This window comes from Rhinoderma darwinii, chromosome 8 (assembly GCF_050947455.1).
Source record: "Rhinoderma darwinii isolate aRhiDar2 chromosome 8, aRhiDar2.hap1, whole genome shotgun sequence".
Lineage (NCBI taxonomy): Eukaryota > Metazoa > Chordata > Amphibia > Anura > Rhinodermatidae > Rhinoderma > Rhinoderma darwinii.
Window position 1 is genome coordinate 116,998,556 of NC_134694.1, and position 6,055 is coordinate 117,004,610.

Genomic DNA, 6,055 nt, shown 5'->3' on the forward strand with positions numbered 1-6,055 from the left:
GTGGTTATATTCTTGTATATAGGAGGCAGTATTATAGTAGTTATATTCTTGTATATAGGGGGTATTATTATAGTAGTTATATTCTTGTATATAGGGAGCAGTATTATAGTAGTTATATTCTTGTATATAGGGAGCAGTATTATAGTAGTTATATTCTTGTATATAGGAGCAGTAGTATAGTAGTTATATTCTTGTATATAGGGGCAGTAGTATAGTAGAAATATTCTTGTATATAGGGGCAGTATTATAGTAGTTATATTCTTGTATATAGGGGCAGTATTATAGTAGTTATATTCTTGTATATAGGGTCAGTATTATAGTAGTTATATTCTTGTATATAGGGGGCAGTATTATAGTAGTTATATTCTTGTATATAGGGGGCAGTATTATAGTAGTTATATTCTTGTATATAGGGGCGGTATTATAGTAGTTATATTCTTGTATATAGGAGCAGTATTATAGTAGTTATATTCTTGTACATAGGGGGCAGTATTATAGTAGTTATATTCTTGTATATAGGAACAGTATTATAGTAGTTATATTCTTGTATATAGGGGGCAGTATTATAGTAGTTATATTCTTGTATATAGGGGCAGTATTATAGTAGTTATATTCTTGTATATAGGGGTAGTATTATAGTAGTTATATTCTTGTACATAGGGGGCAGTATTATAGTAGTTATATTCTTGTATATAGGAGCAGTATTATAGTAGTTATATTCTTGTATATAGGGGGCAGTATTATAGTAGTTATATTCTTGTATATAGGGAGCAGTATTATAGTAGTTATATTCTTGTATATAGGAGCAGTATTATAGTAGTTATATTCTTGTATATAGGAGTCAGTATTATAGTAGTTATATTCTTGTATATAGGGGCAGTAATATAGTAGTTATATTCTTGTATATAGGGGCAGTATTATAGTAGTTATATTCTTGTATATAGGGGCGGTATTATAGTAGTTATATTCTTGTATATAGGAGCAGTATTATAGTAGTTATATTCTTGTATATAGGATGCAGTATTACAGTCGTTATATTCTTGTATATAGGGGGCAGTATTATAGTAGTTATATTCTTGTATATAAGGAGCAGTATTATTTTAGTTAGTAAAAACAAGATATGTAAACACGATTTTAAGACTGTCGGTGGTATATCTATATAGGTTCTTTTAATATTACATTTACTTAAACCAACTGTTCCATTGACAGATCAAAACAAGACAAAAGAAAACAAAACATGACAGATTTTTCTTTCTTGCTTTTTTCAACACAGTAATTACAACAGTTTTGTTCTTTGGGATTAGTTTATTTTTTTTCTTATTATTTGTCATTCTATTCACTATAATGTGAAAACAAAGGCAAACACAAGGGTCTTTCTCTTTGCTAACAATAGTCTGAATAAAGCCATTAATTGTTTAGAAAAAAGAAAACGTTAAAAACAATAGAAATAATACATGTGTTAAAATCATCTCAGTCAGCAGGGGGCGACAATCAACACAAAAGAAAATGTTACGTAAATGAAAAGGAAGTCACCCCCTTATGATGGGAGTGACATTCATTATAATTAGAATGGGATTTAGTACAATTTATCTTTAACAGTGACTTTACCGTATAAGTCATCATTTGACTTAATATCAGTTGTGATCGGATATGCTCTTTAACTCACCTTTAGTAATACACGTTAGTAGAAAGTTCTTGTGATTTCATCACTTGCCACCTCCAATTCCAAATTAGATGTTTTCTTACATTTTAAGAAAAAATAGAAGATTATGTGATTTTCTCATTGTCCTCACAGTTGGGCCATTGAGGCTTTTACTGAGATTTAAAGTGCAGCTAAACATTTGACAAACTTCTGACATGTCATAGTGAAATGTCAGAAGTTTGTATTGGTGGGGGTCCGAGAACTGAGACCCCCACCAATCGATAGAACGAAGCAGCTGAAGGTCTCGTGTGATCGCTCAGCCGCTTCGGGTCTGTTCGGCTTTTTCCAGAAAGCCGATGTATGGGAGTACCGGGTCATAGACTTTCTATTGAGTCCGTACTCCGATACATTTATTTCCGGAAAAAGCCGAACAGACACAAAGCGGCTGAGCGCTCATGCGAGCCCTTCAGCTGCTTCGTTCTAGCGATTGGTGGGAGTCTCAGTGCTCGGACCCCCCACCAATCCAAGCTTCTGACATGTCACTATGACATGTCAGAAGTTTGTCAAACATTTAGCTACACTTTAAGCAATATTTTGTGACATATAATTTAATATGAAAAAACATTCTCTCTGCAAATGTAAATTTTTCAATCCTATTTCTAAGAATTAAATTATTTATCTAAAATTATGGTAATTGTCTGAAAATAAAAGAACTCTACCAGAAGTGGGGTTCGAACCCACGCGGACACATGTCCATTGGATCTTAAGTCCAACGCCTTAACCACTCGGCCATCCTGGTAGCTGTGCCTTTAATTAGAAATAAAAGCCAAAGAAAAATAAAATACAATTTAAAATATAATTTCCAGTCCGTAACTATTAGTCAAATGTTGTTTTTTAAAAAAAAATAATAAGCGGTGATGACATTAGAATTCTGTTTACAAGGAATCTTAAAGGGCAATTCCCATCTTACTAGGGTTTGTAATTGGGGAAGAAAACCTACAACTGGAAAGAGTCAATAATTACACTAAAGTCAGAATGTATAGAAAAGAGTATCAAACTTTATTAAAGACATGTATACAAACAAAGATTCAAAATGAGACAATGCAAATAAGGTGCAGCCTTGCCAGGCGTAAATGAGAGGATCGTACAGATATGTGCAACAAGGGCAAACGGTTTGTCCATATACCTCTGACAAATGAATCTGTAGTGAAAGGGACTTAGTGGGGAAATATATGCGCTAGTACAAAGTCTAGAAACGCGTGGCTTCAGAAAGATCCCCTTAAAATCCGACAGCCCAATTGTCAAAAGTATGTAAGACATTTTAAGAAGCCATGTCCACAGACATGGATATAAGTGGACAGATGTAATAACAGTCAGGGAAAGGCAAAAAATGCTGTCCCTGATAAGGTAGACATAAGAATAATCAGATCATACACGTGCTGTTTAGCCCAATAGGGAAACCAAATGAAGATATCTTGAATAAATCACGGTTTGACATGACCATCACAGGAGAAAATACAGGTAAAGTACCATGAAAGCCAGCACAGGTGAACACATACCCATGTAAGAACTCCTGCACAGGGAATGATGCCAGACCCGATGCGCGTTTCGGCTGATGCCTTCATCCGGGGTGGCATCATCCCAGCGGAGACCTCCCTTTTAAAGTTAGAGTAACCAATGAGGTGTAAAGGGCAGGGTTTTGGAAATGAGAGTGATCGGCGTCTTGCGGTGGGTATAAAGATGGCTGCCGCCCCACTTCCGGTCCCGCGTCATCAGACAGGACATGATGCGGCGATGTCTGACATCACCGCTCCCATATATGTCTGATTGAGACAGCGGATGGCAAGCGGCGTTGGCCACTCCCCCCACACACGCAAGCGCACTACCACTCTGGGGAAATACTTGTAATATGGAAATATGAATGAGGTTACAGGATAAAGCTACATACAGAATATGAGATGCAGCAAACGAAGATGTGTAAGAAAGGCGATAGCCAGAGGATGTTATAAATGAATAAAGAAAATTAAGAGAATAAAAGAAAAAATAAATGAAAAACCTATGACTAATGATGTGAGGACGGCATTCTAAAGCCAATGTTAAATGTGATAAAGCGGCCATGAAAAGCCGGCTTTTCAAAAATGAGGGGATAACACTTAATTATATTTTTTTTTAAATGGAATAAACGTTGTGCGATCACCCCCATTTTTTAAAACCAGCCAGATACAACACAGCAGCAGGTCAGCATTATCAGGGTGGGAGAGGTCACTGTTTTTGGCCAATCCCAGCCTGTGGCTGCCCCAGTACCCGACCGACACTACAGATGGTCGGGTACTGGATCGTACCCAGCTCTTCCCGGTACCCCTGGTGGTGGTGGGTAATGGGGTAATAATGGGGGTTAGTGTTAGTCTCTATATGTCTAACACTAAGACCGCCTTAGTAAAGGACGCTGTCAATAAGCCAGCAGGTATTATAAAGGCGGTAATAAAGTTTAAAAATATACTAGGACATAGAAAAAATATTTTACTGAAATAAAAAACCCACACAAACCTCAATAACCATTTTATTGAGAATAAAAAAGTCGTAATCAAAGTAGTTCTCGCATCCGACGTAGTCCAACAACCGAACCTGAAAAAAAACACAAATACAACAAAAAAATTAGTAACACATAAAAAAGCAAAACAATTATTATTCTTACCTTTCCTGGGTCCAGCGCTGGAGCCGCAATGTCAGCGAGCTGAGCCCTGTATCCAATCCAATCATGTGAGATACTGTCTGCTGAGCCACTGTATCCAATCCAATCATGTGATACTGTCTGCTGAGCCCTGTATCTAATCCTATCATGTGTGGTACTGTCTGCTGAGCCCTGTATCTATCCTATCATGTGTGATACTGTCTGCTGAGCCAGTGTATCTAATCCTATCATGTGTGATACTGTCTGCTGAGCCTTCGTATTTAATCCTATCATGTGTGATACTGTCTGCTGAGCCCTGTATCTAATCCTATCATGTATGATACTGTCTGCTGAGCCCTGTATCTAATCCTATCATGTGTGATACTGCCTGTTGAGCCACTGTATCTAATCCTATCATGTGTGATACTATCTGCTGATCCACCGTATCTAATCCTATCCATAGCTATAGGGTCGTAGTGCTATTGATATGCTATCTATCTATCTATCTATCTATCTATCTATCTATCTATCTATCTATCTATCTATCTATCTATCTATCTATCTATCTATCTATCTATCTATCTATCTATCTATCTATCTATATATACACACATGCATATACATACACATATACACACACACACACACACACACACACACACACACACTCACATTTTTTTGGGGGGTGAACATATGTTAGTGAAAGGATACATAATGCTGGGGCCCTGTATCTAAGTCTATCATGTGTGATACTGACTGCTAGGGCACTGTATCTAAGTCTATCATGTGTAATACTGTCTGCTGGGCCATGTATCTAATCCTATCATGAGTGATACTATCTGATGGGGCCATGTATTTAAGTCTATCATGTATGATACTGTCTTCTGAGACAATGTATCCAATTCTATCCAGCGGGGAAGCTATAGGTGCCTTAGTCTTATAGATATGCTATCTCCGATATGTATGTAAAAATGTATTTATTTCTCAGGGGGGGGGGGGAATATATGTCTAGGGGCTTGTGCCCTTAATCTTTTAAGACCCTAGCAACGCCCCTGCTGTATAATGCCCCCCATTGCTGCCCCATACAGTATAATACCCCACGCAGTATAATGCCCCCATAACTGTCCCACATCGTATAATGCCCCTATAGCTGTCCTATACAGTATAATGCCCCCCATACAGTATAATGCCCCCTCAGCAGCTACTATATGAGCCCCTCCCCTCCCATACCCAGTATAATGCCCCCATATGTACCTAATAGAAAAATAATAACTTAATTACTTACCTATCCCCGTTCCCACGATGGGTGGAGGATCCTTCTCCTCCTCTGCACTGTGCTGTGAGTGACTCGGCGCAGAAAGGCACGATGACATCACTACATCGCGCCTGCCTACACTGAGCCGCTCGCGGACGCAGATTCAGTTGGAAGCGAGACCAGCGCGGTCAGCACTGTGTGGCAACGGGGGCTTAGGGGCCTGGTCGCAGTTGCGACCGTTGCGACCCCTATAGCTATGCCACTGCCTGGGACACTGCTCTGCTCCTGACAACACTGTCCATATATGGACAGTGATGTCAGGGGCTTCCCCAGAGATGGAGTCCTGGAGCAGAGCCGCTAGCACTCTGCCTAATACTCCTTCTCTCCTCCTTACATCACTGTCCATACATACAGTTGGTGACAAAATAAGCAGAATTCCTGCCGTGAAGATTTTGAATGGAGCTGCTGCAGTGAAAGGGTTAAATAC

At 38.7% G+C, this 6,055-nt stretch overlaps 1 non-coding gene across 1 annotated transcript; it reads right to left on the bottom strand.

Moving 5' to 3' along the window:
* Positions 1 to 2,358: 2,358 nt before the first annotated feature.
* On the bottom strand, positions 2,359 to 2,441 carry TRNAL-UAA (transfer RNA leucine (anticodon UAA)). Its single transcript has one exon. It is a non-coding gene; the product is annotated as a tRNA-Leu (tRNA).
* Positions 2,442 to 6,055: the final 3,614 nt, after the last annotated feature.